Consider the following 8,578-nt stretch of genomic DNA (forward strand, 5'->3'; position numbering starts at 1 on the left):
GTTTGATTAACATTTAAGTTAAAAGAAAAAATAGAAAACAAAAATTAAACCAAAAAAATTAAAAAGGTATAGGATCATATTTAAAATAAACTCATATTATTGAATTAAATAGACATAAATAGGTGAAAGAATTTAATTATGATTTATGATAAAAGTGGAAGAGAGAGAAAAATTTGTCAATTACTAATATGTCCTTTAATATTTTAATAGGTTGAAGATGTGTTTAAATGTTGTCCACTAATTAAGTTGTAAAGTTCTTACAACTCAATAAAGTTCTTAAAAGAAATCATACCTATATATATATATATATATATATATATATATATATATATATATACTAGTAGGTTTCCGCGCGATGCGACGGGATACGATAATAACAAATGTGATCATAAACAAAACGTAGATAAAATAACACCATGTGAACATAGGCTGATGATTACCAATTTGGTTTCCCGTTACGAAGATTTTAAAACTGGTTATAACCAAATAACCTATATTAATTGATTAACCAATATTCATAATACTTGTTTTAGAAAGTTTCAAGTCCAAATTCATTAATTTGGGCTAGTTTTAGCTCGAAGATTTCATGCCCAAAACCAAAACAGAATCAAACGCATAATAAAAATCAAAAACTTAAAACCGAAACTGAACCGAACGTATTGTGAAAATCGAAACATAACTATTCATTGTACTTCAAATTATGTAGATGTTTAAATTATCTTATGTATTACAACACGTGTTTCACACAGCCAAAAAACACAGAGGGGCAAAAACCTTCCAATGTTTTTGCCAACGGATGAGCAGAAGCAAAAACCTGAAACATAGAACTAAAACTTTTACATCTTTCCATAGAGTTTGAAAAATAAGATCAATCTTGCTCTGTAAATCTGGTGCTAATTGGTTAGACAAAGCATTATTGGTAGAAGCTTGGTACTTCTTAGTTGCATTTCCAAGCTGACTAATCTGCAAAACAGGTCAACAAGTCAGAGTCATGTAGTCAAACTTGAATGTTTTGGTAAACAATAAAACAATGCAAACATTTAACAACTCATTGTCTTCCAGTAAAGGGTTGTATAGAAACCAGTTTTCGGTTAACAACAAATAAAGGTAGATTTTGTAAAGATCATAACTTTTTTCTTTCAAATTGATTACGGTCCGACCCCTTCTTCATCTTCCACCTAACGAAGGGCAAAAACGTAAATTTAACATGCACAGTAAAAAGTTAATATATCCAAATAATTTTTTTTAAAAAAACATTATGTACCTTATCAAAACAATCAACAAGAATATGAAACGCGATTGCGCTTCTTAGAAGCTTGGTGCGCCTGTGAACCGCTGCAATACAGTCAACAGCCCGCAGGCAATTCATGTCTTTCGGGACCCTGTATTTAAATAAACAAAACATTAGTTCAAGAAAATATTATGAATAACAAATTAATAATTAACCAATAACCACAAAGAAACTGTAATGTTGTTGAATACCTTGAAGCGACGGTTTTTGCCACGTTTACGCAACTAACGCTCCATTCGTCATCCGTGAAGAAATTAACTAACGCAAGCATGCATTCGTTTAAATCAATGGATAAACCCAAAAGTTGTCAGTCCAACAGCTCTTCTGCTTCTGATGCGTTGAAAGTACAATGAATATCCCTACAATACCAATCGTGCACAAGAAACAACAGTGGTTATCCTCGGGGCAACTCTCGTGGTTCCTTCACTCCATGCCCAGAGACAATGGTAGTACTAGACAATTTCAATGGGCTTCCACTCAAAACACTGTATACGGTCATTGCAACCGATGCGGAATTGGGCATCTCCCCTCTCAATGCCCCAACCAGCCTTCCCAACAAAATCGGCCACGCCTCAGGCGAATTTTTCTGCTTTTTCGGATGCAGCTTCATCATCTGGAACTGCTTGGAAGCCCGATACGGGTTTATTTAAAGGGTACAATGAACATGGGTCTTTGGTTCCGTCACAATACAGGCTATCGGCTGCAAGCCTTTTCTGACTCTCACTGGTCTACCAACGTGCAAGCCTTTTCTGATTCTAACTGGGCTGGTTGTCCAATCGATCGTCGCTTGGGGGATTTGCTATCTACTTGGGTTCAAACCTTATCTCTTGGTCTGCTCGCAAACAACGAACTGTTTCTCGTTCCTCAACTGAATCTGAGTACAAGGCTATTGCAGACACGGTTGCAGAATTAATTTGGCTAAAGTCTCTTCTTCGAGAGCTTGGTTTGCACAACGAAGCACCAACACTTTGGTGTGATAATCTTGGTGCCACATATCTCACTGCTAATCTGGTGTTTCATGCTCGTACTAAACATATCGAGGTTGATTTTAATTTTGTTTGTGAAAAGGTTACTCAAGGTCATCTCAATGTCGAATTCATTTCAACGAATGATCAAATAGCCGATGTCTTTACGAAGCCCTTGTCGTCTCAAAAGTTTGAGTTTCTACGGTCGAAGTTACAAATCGCGAACCGCCTTGAACTTGCGGGGGAATATTAGACTATGTCAGCTAGATTAGATTATTATTATTAATTGTTATATTGTAATGTAATCTCCTGCATTATTGACATACAAAATAATAATATCGATTACCTTCAATAAACTAATTTTGTATTATTAAAAATTATGATTAGTAGTTAATAGTAATTATGACAACTAAGTGGCCGGGTTAATATTAATTATGACAACTGTATGCTAGTAATTGGTGTCCGCACCTTTGAATATTTTGTTAACCATAGACTATTACAAAAGATTTTTAAAATACAAGTTAGCCCGCGAAATTTTTTTGACGTTGAATATATATATATATATACACTGTATTATATTCACGTTGAACTAGAAAGTTGAAAAGGTTGAATGATGTAATTTTACAAAAACAAAAAAAAAAATAGAAGAAGAAGCAAATTGTGACGCATTTTTGACAACTTGTGCGTTTTTTCTTCTATCACTAGTACATGACCATTAACAACTCGGTTTTAAACAGAATTTATGCCTATACATGAACAAAAATATGTATGTTGCAACAACATAGTCAAACTTTATCTTTTCATCATTATGAGAGATCGAAGTAAAGAATACCACCAAACGATGTTGAAGGGATCTAGTGATATAAATCGTAACACATCCTTTCAAAACTTTTATATGTGTAAGTAACAACTTCGATCTACTATTCAAAGAGAGATTGTATAAAAGATCATTATACCTTTACTAGTCACTGGGCTGGGTACCCTTTTTTTCTAACAAGAGAGGTCAGTACGAAACATATTTCTCTTTATTCCCATTTTCTTTCAAAGGTAATTGTATATGCTTTGGTCATTTCTTTGTATTTCTTTTTCACTCATACTAATTATGATATTGGAAATAATGACTCTTCATTTTACTTTCTTAATGTCATGACTTTAAAAATAAATCAAATTGTGTTAATAAGTCATATAATATGGTAAACATTAAACTGATTATGAAGAGAACATCATTAATAATTTACTTGTTGAAAATGTTAACATGCAAGTTTAATAACTACATGCTAGCAACAACCAAGTCATGCCAAAGGTCCATAAGGACTATAACCAACAGAATGAAATGGTTTGGAACGAAATCTATAATTTTCGTGAGTCATTTTTCTTTAAACAAAAAGCGGTGTAGGTCTCCTAATAACTAGATCTAACATAACGAACGGATTTGTTCTTGATAAACGATCGAGACATGTGTGGGGAAATCAAATGATCAAACAAATAATATAAAGATAATATGGATAGTGAGTAGTTCCGTAATCAGTAATATAACATGAGATATCACAAATCGATTTCTAATTACCGGCTTCAAGATCTAATGACAAAACTTATTATATCCCCTTCAAATCCACCAATTTGTCCGAAGTTCACCGCAGGGGTGAAACTTCCGTACATCTTGGAAAAAATATAAATAATAAGTTTTAAACATTCGATCAAACTAGGGTAAAAACTCGATCAGTTTTGAGTTACATTGGTAAACACAAATAACAATCACCTCTGAGCCAAAAAAAAACAAACCAGCCCCAAATAAATGAGTCCACAAATGCATATTATCCGCAAAAAAGAATCCAGCAGCACAAGCCCCAAGTAAATACCCATTGTGTGAATGGACCCAACAATCTATTAAACAACAAAGAAAAAAAATACACCTTTTAGCCCATAGTAGATTGCATGAAAATTCACGCCCAAAAAACTGACTAGGCATAAAAGAATAAGCAGCCTAAAAATACCTAGAAGATTGAGAACTCATACCCTAGTAGCATCAATGAAAAAAAAAAAAACATGGGTGACCCACTAACCGGAAAACCAAGCTCCTACCAGTCACTATCCAATTATCACCAGTTCGTCATTCCACCCCATCATCCTGGTCACTTTAAATCATCATCTATAATCAACCTGGCCGTCACTTATCTGTTACCCTGCGGAAAACCATTCATCGGAGTTTCGATTATGACAACCAAACTGTTGTGGACCGCTGCAACCTCCGAAAAATGTCCAGATCTGGTCAGAAAATCGATAGAAAACCACTGTCACCAGCCGCCAACTAAATAACAAGGAATCATCGTCGAAGAAGAATCCTAGGCTCGCTGGAATATCAGCGCATGGTGGAACCCTAGCCGTCATAGTCGGGTTTCACCGAAAACACACCAGTCATAAACGCAGCCACCCCTCTCTATTATTCCATTACCTAGCTTCCAATACGTAAGCACCTGAGCGAGCTCACCGGCCACCCTCCGCCGCCCGAGCGAGTTCACCGGCCACCCTCGGCCGGAAGCCAACATTACCCTCTTGAAAATCGCTAAGACTCCTGATCTACAAACACAAGACGAACTTCGAGCATTTCTATTTCCCCAAATTTTCAAACTTTATTTCCAAAGCTTCAACGGATATTCAAAAACTTTAAGAAATTAACATCTCAGTTTGGGTAATCACGGAATTAGAATCCGAATATCAAGAACAAAGTTGAATCAGTTGATTCAAACTCGCTCTGATACCACTTGCATGTCCTATCAACTAATCTTGGATCAATCCATTTTGTTAGCTAGCGAAAATCGCTAACAACACCCGGATCTCGGATCTTGTTTGGTTCTTCCCAGAAAATAAGATTGAATCTCGTTCAAGCTATTTAATCAAGACAAGTACTAAATGTCAAGAAATAAATACGAAGCAATGAACCTGATGAAGGTTTATGTACATACTCAATCATAGAGGGAGATTTTATGGCTAATATTCTATATTAGTATTAAGATTGTGTGTGTCCTTATATTTGTTTTTAGTAAGTGTATTACGTACTCAGCACGTTTATTTTGTAAGACAAAATGTAAAAGTTGGAGAAATGGAAACCATATAAAATGGCCACTTAACCCATTTCTCCAACAACTCTTCACAACTCTGCACACTTCCAAGGAAATAAAGAGAAACTTCTCTCTCCACAAAACACCCACTTTCTATATTATCTTTCTTTTGTTCATCCAAACTAAGATCCGAGATCCGAGTGTTGTTAGTGATTTCCGCTAGCTAACAACACGGATTGGTCCAAGTGAAGGTGTTAGATTCATCCCAAAGAAGACCTACAGGTGGTATCAGAGCTTTCGGCTCAACTTTTGTGGTTTTCGGATCAAACTTTTCGGATTTTGATCTTAGTTTTCGGTAGATTTGAGGTTGTTCTTCGTGTTACCCACTACTTTTGAAGTGTTTCACAATCTAAAGATACCCGAAAATCATAAAATCTAAGTTTTTGGTGTTTTTGGTTTTTGTGTCCGTGTTTAGATCCGGTAAAAAAACTCAGATCTAGATCAATCTATTAGTTTTTAAGCTAAAGGCATTTAGACTTTATTGATATTTGGGTTATTATCTTCTCAAAAAAATCCATCCGAGCCGGTCCGACAAGCTAATCGAGCCGGTTCGACCAGCTAATCGAACCGGTCAACTTCTAATCGAGCCGGTCAACATTCTAATCGAGCCGGTCAACTTCTAATCGAGCCTGTCAACAAACCGGGTTGACCGTTGACTTTGACAAAAAAGTTCTAATAGAATGGAATGTAAATTTGACTGTTGATTTTGACCAGTTGACTTTTTGACTTTGACAAAAAAAATTATTATTATAATTACTTAGTCTTTTGTAAAAAAACAATTATTATTATTATTACTTAGTCTTTTGTAAAAGAAAAATGTTTTGCAATTCTAAGTTTGAAGGAAGTCTAAATATGAGTGAAGGCCAAAAGGACACTTTAAAAGAAGAATTCAACATGTTTAAACATATTTAAGGAGAATTGGTTGCCTCTCTCATCAACATATTTGAGTCACTTGTTACTAAATTGAGAAGTGCCGGTATCACAAATAAGTTGTCTGAGATCAACATGAAGTTGTTGAATTCACTACCTTACACATGGAATAGCAGTGTGATTACCATCACGAGAACGACAAACCTGGATACCTTAACACTCTCAGAGTTGATTTCTACCATCAAGTATTGGTGCAGAGGAAATAAAGCTAAGCCAAATGTTGCGGGTGTAAGCAGTCAAGCAAGTCCTATCATCCCTGAGTGTGCTGCAGATGGAAGTATTCAAGCAAGTCTTATCCTTCCCAAGGTACACACTTATGCTCTCAAGCTTGTATAAATAAATTTGAGAACTATAAAACTCATAATGCTGCCTTAATATATGAAGATCTTAGCCTTAAATGTCAGAACGATGATTACAAGAAGGTTGAAAAGATTTTTACCACTAGGATTAAAACTCATAATAATGATATGGCTAAGCTTAATGAAAAACTTTTCCAAACTGAAAAACAAGCTGAACATCATGAAAGACGCGTTGTAGAACTAAACGCTAAAATTGAGAAGTAAGAATTAGATTTAACTCAAAGAAAAATAGCCATCGAAAGATTTGAATTAGCCTATGATAAATTGAATGGGATTATTTGGGCACAAATTGGGGTGAAACAAAATACAGGTATAGGCTATGATCACACAACTGTTCCACCTCCTTTTAATGAGAATTATACTAGCCTACCTCATATTGATTTCAATACCCCACAAGAGGACGAAATGGTCTATGGTATTGGCCATGTGACAAAACCAAAGACATTTGTTCATCATGTCTCCAAAACTGTTGATCTCATTCCTTCATCAATTAGTTCTAGTAGTGATTTATCTTGTTCAGCAGTTTGTGTAAAAGAAAGTGGATTGATGGAAAGGCCTGTTAGGTGAACATATCAAGTTGTTCATCATGAAGTTGTAAGACTGAGGATAATTCAAGTAAGAGTAAAGTGTTTGAAAATGTTAATCAAACGAGTACTTCATGTAAATATGTGCCACCAAATAAAAGATCACTATTAACATAATAAAACGAGTACTTCATGTACATATGTGCCACTAATCATTCACAAAGTCCTTAGTCATACAACTATTTAGAAAACAACTACTATGATCACTATCAACAAAATTATGTGGATTCATATTACACTAGTGTTTTTGATGATCATGGTCACAGATCAAATGTGGTTTATAATCATGTTCCTTTCCATTGATCACCTTTCCCACCGCACCAACCAAATTATAGTTATGATGAGTTCTATATTGCTCATAGGAGAAAGTTTTGTTTTATGTGTGGTTATTCTTCTCACCTTACAAGAAATTGCAAGCACCGGTTCAAACAACAACTTGATATTCAAAAGCATCTTAGTCAGTCCCCAAAAGGTGCTTGAAAATGTTAGGTGAACATATCAAGTTGTTCATCATGAAGTTGTAAGACTGAGGATAATTCAAGTAAGAGTAAAGTGTTTGAAAATGTTAATCAAACGAGTACTTCATGTAAATATGTGCCACCAAATAAAAGATCACTATTAACATAATAAAACGAGTACTTCATGTACATATGTGCCACTAATCATTCACAAAGTCCTTAGTCATACAACTATTTAGAAAACAACTACTATGATCACTATCAACAAAATTATGTGGATTCATATTACACTAGTGTTTTTGATGATCATGGTCACAGATCAAATGTGGTTTATAATCATGTTCCTTTCCATTGATCACCTTTCCCACCGCACCAACCAAATTATAGTTATGATGAGTTCTATATTGCTCCTAGGAGAAAGTTTTGTTTTATGTGTGGTTATTCTTCTCACCTTACAAGACATTGCAAGCACCGGTTCAAACAACAACTTGATATTCAAAAGCATCTTAGTCAGTCCCCAAAAGGTGCTTTTTGTAGCTCAGATTCAAGGACGTTCAAGGACTGATCAAGCTGATAGTGAAGCCGTGGATGTGAGATCCAATGTTAATTATAAAGAAAAAGGTAAAAAGAAACCATTTGGAAAACTAAAAAGGATAAAATCAAAAAGGATCCTAAGACTGAAAGGTCTGAAACAGTTTTAAAATCAAGAAATATAAAGTCCAAAATTGCCAAAACAAAGGAATAAGTTTCTGCTTGGATTCCTAGGGACTGTTCTTCAAGCGATGAGTCGCCAAGAAATAAATGGTTTTCAAGAAATAAAATCAAGTTTAATCGATTTAAGGTTGACCTTCGCGAGACAAAAATGTCTTGAC

General features: G+C 35.0%; 1 long non-coding RNA gene across 1 annotated transcript; it reads right to left on the reverse strand.

Annotated features, from left to right (window-relative positions):
* Window positions 1-1,156: 1,156 nt before the first annotated feature.
* Window positions 1,157-1,569, reverse strand: LOC143566473 (uncharacterized). The gene is made up of 3 exons (XR_013141237.1): window positions 1,483-1,569; window positions 1,265-1,382; window positions 1,157-1,178 (listed from the first exon to the last, which is right to left on the reverse strand). It is a non-coding gene; the product is annotated as an uncharacterized LOC143566473 (long non-coding RNA).
* Between the last annotated feature and the right edge of the window lie 7,009 nt (window positions 1,570-8,578).

This window comes from Bidens hawaiensis, unplaced genomic scaffold (assembly GCF_021521415.1).
Source record: "Bidens hawaiensis isolate Kalapana, Puna unplaced genomic scaffold, B.hawaiensis_p1.1 tig00022894_1, whole genome shotgun sequence".
Classification (NCBI taxonomy): Eukaryota; Viridiplantae; Streptophyta; class Magnoliopsida; order Asterales; family Asteraceae; genus Bidens; species Bidens hawaiensis.